The sequence below is a fragment of the Oryzias latipes genome, chromosome 12 (assembly GCF_053564925.1).
Source record: "Oryzias latipes strain Hd-rR chromosome 12, Olatipes_Hd-rR_3.1".
Classification (NCBI taxonomy): Eukaryota; Metazoa; Chordata; class Actinopteri; order Beloniformes; family Adrianichthyidae; genus Oryzias; species Oryzias latipes.
Window position 1 is genome coordinate 7,683,407 of NC_136248.1, and position 18,622 is coordinate 7,702,028.

The window sequence follows — 18,622 nt, forward strand, 5'->3', positions numbered from 1 at the left end:
TTTCACAAAAACATTTTAGAAATTCACAATAAATGTATCAGAAATGCACAGTAAGTGCTTCACAAACGTGATTTTTAGGTACACATGTGATGTGAACTCACAGATCATTCGAATTGCAGAATGTGCATTCAAAATCCCGTTCTCGTTTGTGAATCTCCCCGTGTGTGTGAGAGATTTTTCTACGGTGAATATTGAGACTCATCTGACGGAGCAGGCTGACTAATGTCACCATTGGCTAGTGAATCTGTCAATCAAACTCATCGGCAAAGCAGGCGGGTTCGCTTTTAGCCAATCGAATGGCCCCTTACACTTTCTCTATGCTTTCTGCAGGTGGCAAAAGCTCCGCCCATGTTTGATTCTGTACCAGTCGGTCGTTAGCGTGTTAGCTTTAGCATGGCTTGTCGGTTTATTTGCCTTCGGTTGTCAAAAATTACTGGCTTGTGCAACTTTTCAGTGGACCTGGAAGCAAGGCAACAGTGGTTGAATGTAGTTGACATTGAATCCATCGAACTCTGTCCTGGTCATGAGATTTACAATGAACGTTTCACTCGGGATTGTTTGTACGTTATTCTCTTAGCTTTCATGCTAGCGTCATTTCAACACTCAGACACGGTTCCCTTCGGTCTTGATCATCTGAAGGTGGAGGAGAAAAATCTTTAACTTCCACAGTAGGTTCTGTGGAGAAACTGGCATCACTTTGCTCCGTATCACGCAGTGGGACTACATTACCTCGAGTTCATCTCACTGTCAATCACAGATACCCAATACACCTCCCCTGCTCAGCCCAAAGTCACTTTGCCAGACCTTAATTTTATTTTTTTAATAACTCAAATGTCATTGATTTTATATTGTAACCATATACATATACACCTCTTGGCCAGGTCACCCTTGCAAAAAAGATCCTCATCTTTCTGGGTTTTATAGATAGTTAAATACTACACAACAAAAGATGGTCATAGAACAACAAAGTGCAAACATTCACCCTTTATTGCAGAGTAAAATTCAGTGAAAACATGGACAGATTAAAACATCAAAATTTAAGCAAAAGGTGGGATCTCTACTGATTTGAATTTTATTTAAACTGGAACTAATTTTCATAACATCCTTACATACAATGAAGTCCCTTGAACAATACAGCAGTATTGATTTGAACTCTGTCTTCCTCCCCTCAGTCTCTCTTCTTCTGTATGTAATTATGTCACCTAAATTAAGTTCTAAACACACTGGACAGTAAAGATGTAGGTCCACTCCCAAACGGTCTGAATTCCACAATGGGTTGATGTCGTCTTGCAGTTCCAACATTTGTGGACCCAAAAGAGGACTGTCCCATACCAGGACATTGATCCCAGGATGAGGTTCAGCCATGGATCCACTCTCCTCCCATTCAATCTCTGGAACCAGCATACCCTGACAAAAAAAAAAAAAAAGATGCTGTTTATGAACAGCACTGTTTTTTTAAATGTTTTAGATTATGTAGGAACAGAGACCCACTAATAATTACTTATATTGTTGCTTGCAGGCAGACCTCATATCTCCATAACTGTTTTTAAGTTGCAAATAAGTGACTCTTAACAAAGTAGTGAGATTAGTACATCTGATAGCTCATAATGCCATGCATTGTGATGCATTTTGAACTTGCGGATGTGCTATTCTTCCTACTTTATTTAAAAACCAAACAATTTAGGGAAATAGTTTGCACCACACAACAATAATACTTTTCATTCATTTTTGATGAAAATTCCTTGTAGTCATTGAGATTTTATTATACTGTTCTTGATACTTTCCACTTTAGTCGAACTGCACACAAATCAGTTGTCCAGTTCAGTGAGATTAAATAAAGCAGTGTTTTTCAACCAGTGTGTCCCACGGCACACTAGTGTGCACACTAGTGTGCCGTGGGAGATGGTCAAGTGTGAAGTGGGTAATTGCCCTACTTCACTGATCTAAAAACATTTCCCATCTCCAGGAAATCAGCTCTTTGTTCATCCAAACAGGCACTGACAAAACACTGAGAAGTTAGGAATATGAAAGATCTTAAAATGACTTTTTCTTTGTGTTTATTTAATTCTATAAAATACATTTTGATAAGGTTGACGGTACCGCGATTTAGCTGCAGCTATAACTGTGTAAGGAAAAGTCGCGCCCCTTTAACTGTCTCCACCAATCATTCTTGAAGGCTTAATCACATGTCATCAGTCTGACCAATCAGAAGTGGTTAAAGTTTTCCCTTCCTTGTTCTTAATTCTGCTGATAAATTCGCTCAGTTATAACAAAAATACCAGCTAAAGCTCGTCTTTAGCGGTGTAGCTTTCCACAGAGTCCGGTGTCAGACCGTGGAACAAGTGAACAAAGGTTGAAAAACACTGAAATAAAGCACTTACCCGGGGATCAGAAACAGGGTTCTGGGTCAAGCCCAACTGCCACAGCTGATTTGGTGTCATGCTTTGCTCCGTCCTGATTGGATGGCTGTCCCACGCGTCACTAAAGACATCCAAACTGGCCTGAATGCGTGGTAGGAAAATGCAATGGCGGCAGAATACGTGATGTTACTGATATTGGGCAAGTCTTGGTCCTCAGGAGAGTGCAGGATGTTGTAATATAAACCAGTAACACTCATGAAGACATCACACCAGAGGGGCTCAATCCTGTATTTGGATAAAAGCAAAAAGAAATATTATATTGTCAGATTTATTTTTAATACATCATTCACTTTTATGTATATATTAAAGCGTCTAAAACTAGGTTCAACTCACCGTTGATCGCGTGTACACTTTTCCTGCAATGAAGCTGTTTGTGTCAGTTCTACGTACTGTGAGCATTAACTCGGCTATGCCCACATTTTCTCCTCTCATCCTGACAATAACATGAAAATCATGTCTCAAACAAATAATTACAAATGCATCGCCAATATGGTACACATCAATTTAAAATGTAATGTTCTTATGTATGATGCCAATAAGTAGAATTTCTAGGTTAGATAAATTGCAGGAGTGGGTTACATGTATCACTGGGGAAAAAACTGAGGTGAGAGAGACTGTTAAGGGGGGGTAAAATGTTATTGATGAGGGGAAAGAGTTTTAGAGTTTCCTTTGTTTTCAGAGGAGTCTAAAAAAAGTTATTTTATTTTTGTACAAATAACCAAGTGCTTATACTGCCTGATATGTAAATAAAAGATTTCTTTATGAACAACATGAATACCTCAGAGAAAAGCCATACACGTTCACAGTGTCGCTGAAGAAGGCCAAGTCTGCACAGTTGTTGTCTGCCATCTTCAGGTACAAGTGCTATGGAATACAAGTACAAATACTTTTAACTGACAGATATTTACAGGGGCAAAAATGCTAAATTCCCAATTGATAAAACAGTAATACAATAGGATGATAAAATATCAAATAGAATAGAATAGAAAGGTATTGTAGCGACTAACGTTTTTGGGGCTCTGTTAATGTGTTCTGGGTTACATCGTTGCTCCAGTGTGATTGGATGAGCGGGAGAATGGGCGGAGGAGCAGACAATAAAGGAGGGGTCGCGGGTGCATGAGGGGGTTGGGGAGGATGGATGCTTTGATGGAAAGTTCTGATTATCGTTGTGCTGTATTTGGCGTGGTTACGGCCGACAGTAACTGTTCCTAAGTCATTAAAAAGCCTCACGGTTAGAAACGGTCGCCTCCGCTTCATTATTGCGTCAGTGGGACGCTACAGTATTTAGGATGTCACGCTTCAGCAATTCCTAGAGAATAAATAAAAACACGACAAACATGGATTAGATAATTTAGCTGTCTGAGATTAAATTACATAATTTTCAAATATTAGAAAGGGAATTTTTTTAAACACTCTTGCTATGATAATTTGAGCTTGTAGTAAAGAACAGCTTTAAAAAAATCAGAGACAAAACACTGATCACAGGAAGCCTGTGTGTAATACTTACAGTAACTTCTACTCAAATCACTGTTGACAGCTGATTTCTCCCATCCGCCCTTTCTGTGACTACTTATCGACTACAAAACAGCCTAAAAACATAATGTTTGGGATTCTTGTCATTACTTCATTGGAAGTAAAGATAGGGGGAATTTAGTGGCTGTCACTCTGACACAATCTCACAGGGCTTTTTAGCACAATACGGGTTCTAACGTTAGAAACTAATGAATGAAAGCAGCCTCAACAGTGGATTCACGTCTGTTATATTTAAAAAAATGCCTTTTTCATGAATGTCATATGAATTAACTTTGCTGCACATATCCACCCCGTCTTAAAGTCTGGGTTGTGAAAAGACTGTGTCTAACTTTAACCCGGATCGCGTTTACACAAAGGCAGCACACGGAACAGCTAACTTACTAGCTAGTTAGCATAGCATAGCATCAGTGTTTAAACAAATCCCCGTCTCCAAATCAATACTTTTTATTAAACTTTCTGTGCTGCTGTAAATCCGGCATGTTTTTCCCCTTAGTTCCTTATGAATCATGTTAAGAACCTACATTGGTTGTATATCTAGCTTGAACCGACACCGGCTTAAACTTCCCTCTCACTCACAGGGCAGGCAGCACAATTTGAGTCGAAAGCCGGCTAGTTTCGAGGCCCCTGGTTGGTTGTAGTTACTCGTGTTGTGTGAAGAGCTGGTATGCCAAGTATAAAACTTGACAAAACCATCATAAGTCCTCCCCCGCTTTCATAAAAAATATGACCGCACAGGCTAAGCTAAGCTAATATGCGGTGGGGTTACTTTGCAAACGACTCGGCTGAAATGTTCATAAAGCATTCACACATGTCACTTGGCCAAGGAGAACGCTTCAACTTAGTATTCAATAACATTACAGGACGTACAACGAGGGAATGATCAAATAAGTGCATTACTTACGGGCTGAGACTGATCCCGTTCGGAAGAACTCTCCGCCATATTTGCCGCCTGCGTCCTTTCAACTGCTGTGCTGAACAGCTCCCTCCCTCGTCACTTTGAAAGTGAGGAGTGTAAGGGGCCATTCGATTGGCTAAATGCGAACCCGCCTGCTTTGCCGATGAGTTTGATTGACAGATTCACTAGCCAATGGTGACATTAGTCAGCCTGCTCCGTCAGATGAGTCTCAATATTCACCGTAGAAAAATCTCTCACACACACGGGGAGATTCACAAACGAGAACGGGATTTTGAATGCACATTCTGCAATTCGAATGATCTGTGAGTTCACATCACATGTGTACCTAAAAATCACGTTTGTGAAGCACTTACTGTGCATTTCTGATACATTTATTGTGAATTTCTAAAATGTTTTTGTGAAAAACAGTGTGCACATTTGTGAGAAAAACTTATTGTGCATTTGTAAAACATTTAGTGTGCATTTGTGAAACACAATGTGTGTGTTTGTGAAACACAGGGTGTGTATTTCCGAATTCATTTTTCACGTTTGCATAAAATGACATTTGTGAATCGGAGCGTGTGTATTTGTAAAACCGGTTGTGTGCATTTCTGATTATTGAGACTGAAATAACTCCATACTTTTCTGCCAAAACAACTTTTCAAATGTTTTTTTTTTTTTTGCTAACCTTGCTGGCTTGGGGGGGTTTAAGTTAAAGTCAGTTTGTAAAGTGTAGCCAATTTAAGAAAGCAGAGGAGGAGTTTTTGACTCATTACTGAGCGACTTGATATGCTTCAAAAATGGGTCACGTGGTGAAGAGAATTCAATAGTTTTTCTGAATCAGAGTTTAAATACAACAGAATAAATAAATACTTCATATTTCTGTTTTTGTCTGGACCAACCCGGTACCAACTGTCCCACAGATCAGTCCGTGGGACAGGGGTTGGGACTGTTGGTGTAAATGCCTTCAGAAACAGGTGACCAAAAGATGATTGGTGCCATCTACCTCCATTAAGTACAGGCTGATAAAATACATTTGTTTGCCTTTTTAGGTCTGAAAATATGAAAACTCACTCAATATGCAACACAACACCCAAAACCATCAAAAGTCCCAACAATAATTCCAGGTATAATGGCACAAATCAAGGAACCAACATTCTTCCTATTTTTCTTTTTACTTGAACACAGTAAAACACTAGAAAAGGAGCAAAGAAGAGAGAATCATTGCTGTAGCAGCAGGAACAGAAATTCACTTTCCTCTGTCCATGACTCTCCTGCCAAGGTAAGTGCTCAGTCCTACCAAACATAACATTTAGGCCTCCATCTGGCTGAGTCTGAATTTCTTGGTGCATGTGTCTTTAGGACGTGGACATTCATTATTTTGACAGCAAGTAAAAAAGCAATATGTGCAGCTATCGGTTCAATTGGCAAAAAGGTGATCCCATCAATAAACCAGAGGACTTGTTTGGGTTAAGGATTCAAACATCATCACTCAGCTTATCAATCAATTTTATGATTTAAAAAAAACATAAAAAAGACAGCAACATTGGAGATAAAAGAATTAGATCCAACAATATGAATGATAAATGAATAACAACGGAATTTTTTCCTGTTAAATGCAGTAGTGTAGCAGTCCATCTTTAGTCTGGCTGCTGGAGAGAAGCCTGGAAACTGAAGGAAGGATGAATACTTCCTTTTGGATCTGAAAAGTTGCGAAATGAGAACCAGCCTAAGATCTGTGGGCAAGGCGGAACATTACCATCTTAAAAAACACACACACATCTGTGTTTAGTCTAGCTTTAGGACGTTTATTAATGAGGAGTTTTAATAAGAACAGTTGTATTCCCTCTTTTGACAATAAATCTGTCTGGAGTTGCCGCCCAGTTATGCCGTTTCTGACTAAAACTCAAAAAAGCTATATAATATGTCTAAAAATAGACAAAGAACAAGAATTGCAATTTTTTTTTGCATGTGGCACAGAAACTGCTTTAATATGAGATGGCTTCAATAGGAAACTGATGGGAGGCTGGCCTCAAAAATACACATCAATAACAAAATAGCACTTTTTTCATGTTTTTTTTGTAGGCATAGAAACGTTTTCCAGACTACTACGGAGCCCCTTAAAGAAAGAAAAAAAACAATTGAAGTAAAAAAAAAAAAGAAAACTAACTGGTGCTTACCAATTAGTTTTTTTGTTTTACTACTTCCCTTTAGGGGCTCCGTACTTTTACCTCGCTTCAGCAGTAAAAAAGAAAAAAAATAAAGTCAATAGTTCCCTGAAAAAGAAGTTAAAATGCAGCTTATTGCAATTTAGACATTTAGTTTGGAGCAGGTTATCCTGCTTGGCACATTCCAGGCTTTAAGTGGGCACAAAGCTAGCATCGCTAATGACTGGACCAGCGTGGCTTTTTTTTCTATTTTCCTTCAATGTTTTGTGCACTCAAGTACAAAAATCATGAATAGAAAAACCTTTAGGTAGGAGTAGGCGTTTTTACTTGTTCATCCAACTGAAGTTGCAAAAAAAATTAAGATTTAAATATTTCAGGTAGAAACTTACGTGAATGAATCTAGTAATTGATCCTTTTCTGATTTTGTAGCTTTGCCTGCCTAAAAAGAAATGGACAGTGTGTCACACTAATGGTAGGTTCATTTGAACAGTGAAAGATAGGAAATCACAAAGACAATCAAGATATCCCTTTTAAAGAATTTGCATACATTTATTTTTCTACTTCATTGTGGGAATTAAGTTTTTGATCCTCTAGTAACCATAAGGAGTTCTGGTTCATACAGACTAGTCAGACTCTCCTAATCAACCAGTCACCTGAATTGAAGACACCTGTTTGAACTAATTACTTGTAGAAAAGACACCTGTCCACAGAATCAGTCCATCAGTCAGACTCTAAACTCTAAACTCCAAACTCTAAAACATGGAAAAGACGAAAGAGCTATCAGCAGATTGTAGACCTGCACCAGACCGGAATGGACTACAAAACCATCAGCAAGAAGCTGGAGGTTAAGGTGACAACTGTTGGTGCAACCAGAACAAAATGCAACAACGTGACCATCAATTCATCTGTACATAAGTCGGGGGCTCCGAACAAGATCTCACCTGGTGAGGTTTCCATGACAGCAGGAGTTCTTTGATGATCTCAAAGCAGCTGGAACCACATTCACGAAGAAAATCGTTTGTAATACTTCACACCGCAATAGTTCAACATCTTGCAGACCCTGGAAAGAAGTTCTGCTTAAAAAGGCACAGGTGCAGGCCCACCTGAAGTTTCCCAATGACTTTCAGAGTTTCAGAGAATAGCTGTGTCAGATGAGACCAAAACAGAGCTCTTTGGCATTGACTCAGCCCCTCATGTTTAGAGGAATCTCATTCTGCCTATGACCCCATCTCCACTGTCAAGCATGGAGTTGGAAATATTATGCTTTGGGGGTCTTTTTCTGCACTGGGCTACTCCACCATCTTACTGGGAGGATGGGTAGTGAGAACCTCCTTCCCTCCACCAGGAGGCTTCAAATGGGTGGTGGATGGGTCTTCCATGACCCAAAACATTCAGCCAGGGCAACCAAGGAATGACTGAAGAAGAAACACATCAAGGTCATGGAGTGTCCCAGCCAGTCTCTGGACCTCAATCCTGTAGAAATGTACATTCTTTGAAGTGGATTTTTTGATTTTTCTATCTCTCACTGCTCAGATAAACCAGACTGTTCATTTCTTATTAAGTGGGCAAAACTACAAAATCAGCAAAGGATTAAATACGTCTTTCCTCCACTGTAGCAACATGTACCTAACCTAGAATGTCTAACAATTGCAAATAATGATAGCCTTTTTGTGGAAATGTTTAAGAGCTTTTTCAGGGAGCCGGTTTAGCTCGTGCTGGTTTGCAGCACCTTCCGTCCGTGAAACCAGGGTTCAAGTCCAGGCTGCTCCTTATTCCCTCTGCTTCTGTGCCAGTGTAAGCCCAGATAAATTGAGAGGGTTGCATCAGGAAGGGCATCCAGCATAAAACATTGCCAAGTTAACCATGCAACTCATCCTCAAAGGAGAGGTTATTTCACTGTGGCAACCCTTGATGGGAAAAGCCAAAAGAGTTTGTTGTGTTTAAGATCTTTTTTGAAGGTCTAGAAATTTTTTTTCCACATGAATAACAAATGAATCGTGTTTTTTAACCGTTCTAAGCATCATTCTCTATCTGTGTCTCACTCTTTAGAACCATCTGACAGCTTAATGATGCGTTCACTGACTGCTGGTCCCCCTTCCAGAGCCAACAGTTTCTTTATGGACACAAACAAAAAGTTCATGTCAGTTTTCCTAAACTGTTTTGTGGAATAACTGATATCTGATTTTGGCAAAGAGCTTATACATTTCTTTTTAAAGTAGATAAAAAGCTGTTGCACTATTTATACACTTTGACCCTGTTTTCTGCATAAAAAAGAAGGCTGAATCTTTTTCCAGTTTCCATTCATTATTGAAATATGAAGCCAGTGAAAGTTTATGATTTTCGAGAAACTTTAAAAGAAAAAGATGACAGAAAATGGATAAAATACACAAGCTGTGGAGAGATGGAGCTTCACAGCAGTTCCTCACAGCGAGAACATCCTGGCTTTAGTCCCAGCTGGAGTATTTCTGTGTGGATTTAACATTTTCCTTCTTTAGATTTTTGGATTTCTTTGCGTTATTTCTCCTGCAAGAGAAAAACATGTCTGATTGATTAACTGCACATTTTCAATTGTCCTCGGGTTTGAGTGTGTGGTACCTTTTGCATGTGATCGTGTGATGGACCAGTGACCAGACTAAGGTGTGCTACTTTGAAATCCTAACGAATGCTTTTGTGCAGCTGTGCCTTGGTGTTTCTCTTTGTGTTTGTGAAGTGATGGAGAGGGATGCTGTCACAGCTCCTTCACTAATGGCCACTGTGCAAAACCAAATTCCTTTGGAATGACAAGTGTCCTTTCTTTGACTGAGGCTGAGCACTGTAGGTTTTATTTGAATGAGAATCTAAAAATACTTTTAGCCTCAACTGGAAGGCCTTCACTTTCATTTTCGTCCACACTTGGTTTCACAAACGGAGGTATGTTTCAGGGTATGTCATGGCCATAACAACTCATGCTCTGAACATAACTTGGTCTGGAGCGGGTTTAGTTGAAGGTTAGTTTGGTGTCAGAGAGGTAACAGAGCATGGCATGTCCATCTGAAGATTATTTAGTGGACGAAAAAGCTCTAAGCTTTTTCACATTGATCTAACTTAATTATTTGCTTCGGTTAAAATACTTTTTTTTTTTTTTTTAGTTCAGTCAATTAAAAAAATAATACAAAGTTATCATACAGTTATTTTACTTTCATTCAAATTAATTCAATTAAGTAGGTGTGGCTTTGGTGCTGCTGTTAGATCCAGCAAAGCAAGGAATTGTGGGATACCATTCCCTTTGCCTGTCAGGACGGATAGGGGTTTAAGTGTGGGTTTTTGACCAAATACACACAACACATTAACTCACAACACAACACATTACCTCACAACACAATAACTAACAACACAACACATTAACTCACAACACAACACATTAACTCACAACACAATAACTCACAACACAACACATTAACTCACAACACAACACAACACAATAACTCACAACATAACACAATAACTCACAACACATTAACTCACAACACAACACATTAACTCACCACGGACGTAAAGCTGCAATGGAAGTGCTTTTATTCTGAAATTTCCACTGGGCTGAGTGGCTAACTACCTAACAGAAAGTAACGTCACAGTGAGCTGTGGAGGGAGCATGTTTCTTCTACAAAAGAAGCTACACAATGTTAATGCACACTCCTCCGTGCTGCACTCACACTCCTCTCTGTCGCTGCACGTGCTCCGCTCCTCTCCGTTCTTCAGCCCCCTCCTCTCACACTCACTCAGTCCCTAACACCACCCACCCACCCTCCCAGTCCCTGCACGCGCTCCTCTCCTTTCTTCCGCTCCCTCTTCCTCTTCCTCTCACACATATGGCAGGCCAATTTAACATTTAAAAGCTAAGTTTGACTATCCGGAATTAACATTGTAGATATCAACTACGTATTTCTGACTAGTCGTAATTACATTTTGGATAGTCGGAATTGTAATTCAAGATATCTGTAATGTAATTGTGACTAGTCGAAACGACCGATAGAGATATCTATAATTCAGTTTTGACTAGGCAAAACTGAATTATAGATATCTGCAATGACGTCATTGAAAACGACATTCAACTCGTCACACATCTTAAATGACAATTGCAGATATCTGTAATTCAGTTTTGCCTAGTCAAAACTGAATTATAGATATCTGCAATGACGTCATTGAAAACGACATTCAACTCGTCACACATCTTAAATGACAATTGCAGATATCTGTAATTCAGTTTTGCCTAGGCAGAATGATAGTTAAAGATTTCTCATACGTCATCATCACTAGCTCCTTCTGTCTTGCACGGGCTGCAGGATTAAAAAGACGATTAAAAATCGCTTCACCCGCTGGCTGCTCTACGACGGAGATTAAGGGCCACCCAAAAAGTAAAATTACAAGATTTTAAGTCGTAAATTTATGAGGAAAAACTCGTAAGTGGAAGTGAGCATGCTGAGCAGCAGGTGAACGCCACACAGCAGCAGCAGTCCGACTAAACTTTGTTGAAGAGGTGAGCTGAATGTTTATTGATAACGTTCTAAATGTTTGGAAGCTTGTTAGTTTGATTTATGATTTATTCATGTTTTATTCATTGTTGGGTGTGTTACGGCTGTGGCCGTATTTGGTTTTGTTCTGTGTTTTTTGTATTATTTCTGTATCAGAGTGGGACTTGTGTTTTTTGGGGATCTTTGTGTGTCTGTTTGTGTCTAATTATTTGCAGGTGTGGTTCATGTAGGTGTGGCCTCCAATTGGACAAGCTGGTGGAGGCAGCCTTTCAAAACCACCACATGGACCTCCACACCGTGAGAGGGGAGCCTTGCTGCAACAGTCTCCACTGCAGCTTGGCCCGCTTCTCCATTTTGTTTTTGATTTCACCTCTTGTTTAGTTGTGCACTTTTGTATTTTGTATTCTTAGTTCTTCGTAGTTTGTATTGTCTGTGCCCACTCTGATTAGTCTTTTGGTTTATAGTTATTTGTTTAAGTGAAGCTGTAGGGGTGAACCGCCATTTTCTTTAGTACATGTTTTCTCCTGTTTTTGTTAGGTTAAGGAGGTTAGTTTTTGTCTTTATTTTTCCTTTTCCTTTGTACAGGTAAGATTACGTGTTTCAGTTAGTTGGGGTTTTGTTTGTTATTTTGGCCTGGGTTCACCCTGAAGCCTTTTAGCTTCACTATTAGTTCTTGTTGGTTGTTGTTTGTTAATTTGTAAATAAATTTGGTTATTTTATGGAGACATTTGTTTGGTGCTTTTTGTTACAGTCAACTTTGGTAGCCAAACCTTTACTTTTTTATGTTATGCCCCCCCCTAGCACCCCTAGACACACAAGGGGGCGTAACAGGTGGTTTGCAGGATCCCAGCACCCCAATGAAGCCGTCGGTGTCCCTGGAGCTGTCCACCTGAATCCTTTCTTTCTCCGTTAAAGACCAGATCTCTACGTTTCTGTGACGCTTCCGTCCGAGGATGAGCACTTTTTTTGGCATTTTCAACGTTGTAATGCTAATATAACAGACTATTTTCATTCCCCTTTATTGTTTTATGTTGGATCGAGACGCTTCATCTGTAGGAGAGGTGTATCTAACACTGTTTACTTCCGCATTGGTGTTCAGATGACAGGTTCATGACATTAGGTGACAGATGAACTGCAGGTTAGGTGAATGAAAAGGAAAATAAAGGCAGCAGCGGTCCTCTGCACCCAAATGTGTCTCTGAGCTCCTCATTTTACATACGAAACTCCGCTTTACCGACACCGAACCCCGGAAAGCCGGCTCCACTGACAATAATCTGATTTTGAGTCGCCAAAAGATTCAGAATCACTTTGTTTTAAAGCTATCCGGAAATAAAGCTTCACCAAAGGCTCCACACATTTCATCTTCAAGCTAGGCTCCGATAAACGGAAAACTTTGGTGTTTTTCCCTTTTCTTTTCTCTCTTTCCGACTGCGGTCAGAAGCGCAGGGGAGATTTCCTCCGCCGAAGGCGATTCTCCTTCGGGGTTCACTCCTGATCGGAACCCTCAGCCTCCAGTGCGGATTAAGAACGACTCCAAAACAGTTATTCTGGGAGGGGGACACCTTTTTATTTCGGTGCTCCGTCCTCCGAACACACTGTATCAACGCACACACCTCCGCTCCGTGCTCACCCCCATCTCAGCACACACACACACTGACACTCCACAACACTTTTATCTCCTAAATTTACGAGATAAAAGTCGTAATTAAAGAAAACAAAACATTTTTTTGTAAACTGGCCCTAAAAAACCCCGTCATACTGCTCCGACATGGTGCTAATCAGTGGTAATTACAAGTTAGCAGGTGCGATTTGAATGATTAGAACAACACGCTCTGCTCCTCCCCTAAAGTGCGATGCGGACCTAATTTGCATACAGATATCTGCAACGTCATTTCGCCTAGTCAAAACTCTAATTCAAGATATCTTTAATTACATTTTGACTATCCTGAATGAAAAGTGAGAAACTTTATTTCGGTTAAGTTAAACAAACAAACTTAAAAACATCAACATAAACATTGACACTGATCAATGTCAACATAAACATTGAAAATAATAATAATAATAATAAATAAATAAACATAACATAAACATTGAACAAAATTAACCGAAAAAGGTGTTGGGTGAAGCCAAGGCTTATTTCCCCAACCCTGAATACAAACATTACATCTACCTACAAACTGTTAGAACCTTAAATCAGAGAAGAAAAAAGATGAAAAAACCAAAAAACAAAAACAAAACAAACACTTCTCAAAATGACCTCACAACCACCAAAGTCTCTCAGTCCAGAAGGTATTTTTGAAACATTTTAACTTTATACATTTTCTTAAAGTGCAGTATGGATTTTGCATTTTTCAGTTCGTCTGATAATAAATTCCACATGTTGACCCCCTGAACAAAAACACTATTTCTTAATGCGTTAGTTCTGACCACTTTCTTTTTAAACATATCTTTACCTCGAAAATCATAATTATCAACTTTTATTTCGAACAAACTCAGTATTTTGGCAGGTACACATTGTTTTTTAACTTTAAACATAAAAATTCCAGTACTAAGATAAACTAAATCATAAAATTTTATTGCTCTTAATTTAGGAAATATTTGTTTTGTGGATTGATTGTATGAAGAGTGGTTTACAATTCTAATTGCTTTTTTTTGCAGAATAAAAATAGGTTTTGTATTTGACTTGTAACTATGCCCCCAGATTTCTAAACAATAGGTCAAATAAGGAATCATGAAGGAACAATATAGAATATACAATGTAGCTGTGTTTAAAAAATATTTGACTTTATGTAGGATGGCTAATGATTTGGACAATTTAGAGAGAATATAAGTTATGTGTGGTTTCCATGATAATGTATGATTCAAGATTACTCCCAGAAATTTTATTTCATTTACTCTTTCAAGAACAACATCCTCAATTTTTAACTCAGAGATGTTTTCCCGTTTTCTATAGCCAAATATAATGTACTTGGTTTTATTTTGATTTAAAGACAGTTTGTTTGAATCAAACCATTGTTTGATTATGGATAATTCTTTTGTTATGTCTGAAAGAAGCTTTTCCAAGTTATCTCCAGATAAATACAAAGTAGTGTCGTCAGCATATAAAACACAATTTAACAAATCAGAAACTTTACAAAGGTCGTTTATGTATAAAATAAATAATATAGGACCCAATAGGGACCCCTGGGGTACTCCACATGTAACAGGACACATATCAGATTTTTCGTTATTGAAATAAACATACTGACATCTGTTAATAAGATAACTTTCTAACCAGGAATATGCTATTCCTCTAAAACCATATTTCTGTAACCTACTAAGTAAGATAGTGTGATTTAATGTATCAAATGCTTTTTGAAGATCAACAAAAACGCCTACAGTAAATTTCTTCTTCTCTATCGAGGAAGAAATATGATCAACTAGATGCATTATCGCCATTGAAGTAGATCTACCAGCCCTAAAACCATATTGATCCTCATGCAATAAATTAAACTTTCCAATAAAATTGTTCATTCTTTTAACAAAAAGTTTTTCTAATATCTTGGAGAATTGGGATAATAATGAAATTGGTCTGTAATTTGTAAATATATGGCGATCTCCATTTTTAAAAATGGGAATAATTTTTGCTATTTTCATGTTATTTGGAAAAATGCCCTCCCTAAAAGACATGTTAAATATATGAGTTAGTGGTTCAACAATGAACTCAATTGTGTTTTTAATTAATGACATATCAATGTCATTCCAATCTTTGGATCTTTTATTTTGAAATGTTCTTACAATTTCTAGTATTTCATTTGAACTAACCTCAGACAGAAACATTGAGAACTTGTTTGATTGGATACTAAGTTCTTTCAACTTCTTTATTGGCTCTTTTATTTCCATTGCAAGTTTATTTCCAACATTAGCAAAGTATTCATTTAATTCATTTGCAATAAGCATTGGGTTTCTGATCTGAATATCATTTTTTTTAAAATAACTTGGATACTCTTGTTTCTTATTGTTTTTTTTGGTTAATTTGTTTATTATTTTCCAAGTCTCTTGCATGTGTAATTTGTGTTGCTCAATTAACTTATGATAATACTGTTTTTTAGAATTTCTTATTATATTCACCAATTTATTTTTATAATTTTTATATGTATTTTCTGCTTCTTTACTTTTTTCTCTTACAAACTGTCTGTATAGTGCATTTTTCTTTTTACAAGCCTTTTCAATACCTTTGGTTATCCAAGGCTTTTCGTTATTTTTTTTATGACTAATTTTAATTTTTGGACAGTTTAAATTATAAAGCTCTATGTATCGATGCAGAAAGGCATCATAAGCTTCATTCACATTGGTAGAAGCATAGATTTCATTCCATGTTTGATTACATAGAGCCCTCCTAAATGAATCAATGTTATCAGAACTGCAACACCTTATCCATTTTCCCTGGGTCTGTGTATACATTTTCTTTGAAGACACATTTTTCAACACTGCAAACACAGGCAAGTGATCAGTAATATCACAAAACAAAAGGCCTCCCAAAATTTCTTTATCAGTTCTATTTGTGAATATGTTATCTAGCAACGTTGCTGATTCTGTGGTTATACGTGTAGGCTTATTAATTATTGGGCATAAACAGTTGCCATACATTGAGTTGATAAACTCTCTTGTTTGATTTAAACCAGTTGGATTGATTAAATCTATGTTAAAGTCACCACATACTATTTTTATTTTATTTGTGCCCATAGTATTTAAAACTTCAGACATTTTTTCATTGAAGTTGGCCATATTTGTTCCCGGTGGTCTATACACACAACTAATCCATATCTTTTTTGAAAGACCATCTTCTATTTCTACTGTGATACATTCCAGAACATTATCAATAGTGTAAGATAATTCATCGACAATTTTGCTATTTATTGTTTGTTCAATGTATAGAGCCACTCCTCCACCTTTTCTTTTATTTCTATTGGTAGTATAAAGCTCGTACCCCTCAAGGTTGACTTCCACCATCTTGTTATCATCAAGCCAAGTTTCTGATACAGCAATCACATTAAATCTTTTTAAAGATTTAAGAAACAATTCTATAGAAGAAAAATTCTTATATAAACTTCTGCTGTTGAAGTGAATAACTGATAAGCCTTCTTGAATGTCCACATTACTGTTAAACTGTTCCACTGTATAATAATTACAACTAATTTCAAGATCATTATAATAGTTTGAGTCCGGGTCAATGTCATTTTCAAAGTCATGCTTTGTGTTTTCAGATTGATCTTGGATGTATGAATCAGACTGATTTTCTGTACACAGCAATAAGTGATCCTTTGTAGCTGAGTTAACTTTGCAACTTGTTTTATTTTTCATTGTATTGTCTGTCATAATTATCAGGCATCCAGTCCAGTTTGAACAGTCCCAAACCCGATCCCAGCATACCTTCTTATGTCAGTCATTTGAAACGGTCCAGTTCTTTCATGTTCCTTATCATCATTGAGCGTGTAGATTCCACCCCGTTGGGTCTGATGTAAATCTTCCCATTCCTGGTCCAAGTTGCTTGAATTTTGTTTTGCTTCTTTAGCAGTCGAGCACATCTTGCTATTTCTGCATTTTTTTTTGTAAGACTTTCGTTTATGTAAACTCCAGAGCCTTTTAATTTTTTTGATTGTCTCAGTAGCTCAATTTTTTGCTTTACAGAGATTACCTGCACAACAACAGATGGTTTCATTTTAGGATTTTTGTTTGGAATCGTGTAGCAGCTGGAGATGTTTTGCTTTTCCAGAGTGATATTCTTTGTGTTCAGAAATTGCAGGAGTTGTTGTTCCAGTGACTTTAATTCCTCTGTAGGAGCGTCCTCACCTTCATCCACTCCAGATGCTACTTTGGCATAACTGCGATGTTTAGTTTCAAATCCAGTGATGATAACATCTTTGTTTTTTGCTAGTTGCTCCAGATCATCAATCCTTTGCTCCAGGAGTTCAATCTTGTGGTCTTTTTGAATAATTATTTCTTTCAGTTGCCTGATATCCTCAGGGAGATCCATGAGACTTTTTTGCTGAGTCACAACTTTACTTATCTCAGAACTCATAAAGGATAGTGATTTTTTAATTTCCTCCATCTCTTCTGACAATTTTTTGGTTGCCATTGTTTTTACAGTCCAAACTACTCACACGTGTCCAAGTTAGTAGATAGGTTTGGTGAGGCTGCTTTGTCTTGATGGTTCAGGTGTTCTTCAGGCTGAACAGGCCTGTGGATTGATTCCCCAATATTCCACCGAAAATCCAGCTTTAACTCGGAATATTCTTCAGATATTTTAAGAGTTTGTAAATTAGGCACTTGAAGGCTGTAGATCAGTGTAATTCCATTGGATCATGTAGATTTTAGTATGATTGTAGAAGGCCATTTAGCAGCAGCAGGCAGCAGCAGCAGCCATCAAACATTACAGATATCTCAAGTTTCAGATATCTCTATTCAAATTTCATTTCAAGATATCTGTAACTTGATTAAAGATATCTACAATTAAATTATGACTATCCCTAACGCCAGTTGGAGATATCTACTACGTCATTTTGACTAGTCGTAATTCCAGTCACAGATATCTACAACGTCATTTCGCCTAGTCAAAACTTAATTTAAGGTATCTGAAAAGGAAAATGTAGATATCTTGAATTGACTTGAATTCAAGATATCTTTAACTTGAGTTTTGACTAGTAAGAATGGAATTGTAGACATCTGAAACTGGAATTACAGATATCTACAATTCAGTTACAGATATCCGTAATTCATGAAGTGGATATCTGCAACTGAATTGTAGATATCTTTAATTGTAAACCCCATACAAATGAATGGTGAAAGTGATGTCATTTGTCCTAGGAATAATATCTTTGAGGATATCTGAAATTACGATTACGGATAGGAAGAATGTAGTTGCGGATATCTGAAACGTTCTTTTTGACTAGGCAAAACTCAAATAAATATATCTGCAACACACATCCAGTCTAGCTTTTAAATGTTAAAAAGGCTTGCCATACACACACGCACGCGGTCCCCAACACTTGACACGACAAATGTGGAGAGATCGCACTGTCAGGCTTTAATGAACACAATTTCTAAGAGGCGGGG

The 18,622-nt window shown here is 37.8% G+C and overlaps 1 long non-coding RNA gene across 3 annotated transcripts; it reads right to left on the reverse strand.

The window, feature by feature from the left end:
• Positions 1 to 969: 969 nt before the first annotated feature.
• LOC111948371 (uncharacterized) lies at positions 970 to 4,997 on the reverse strand. Of its 3 annotated transcripts, none has more exons than XR_013659518.1 (6): positions 4,855 to 4,993; positions 3,651 to 3,729; positions 3,199 to 3,284; positions 2,754 to 2,853; positions 2,382 to 2,645; positions 970 to 1,407 (listed from the first exon to the last, which is right to left on the reverse strand). It is a non-coding gene; the product is annotated as an uncharacterized LOC111948371 (long non-coding RNA). The 3 variants fall into 3 exon arrangements; XR_002874351.2 differs by having other exon boundaries at positions 3,428 to 3,729; XR_013659517.1 differs by lacking the exon at positions 3,651 to 3,729 and having other exon boundaries at positions 4,855 to 4,997.
• Positions 4,998 to 18,622: the final 13,625 nt, after the last annotated feature.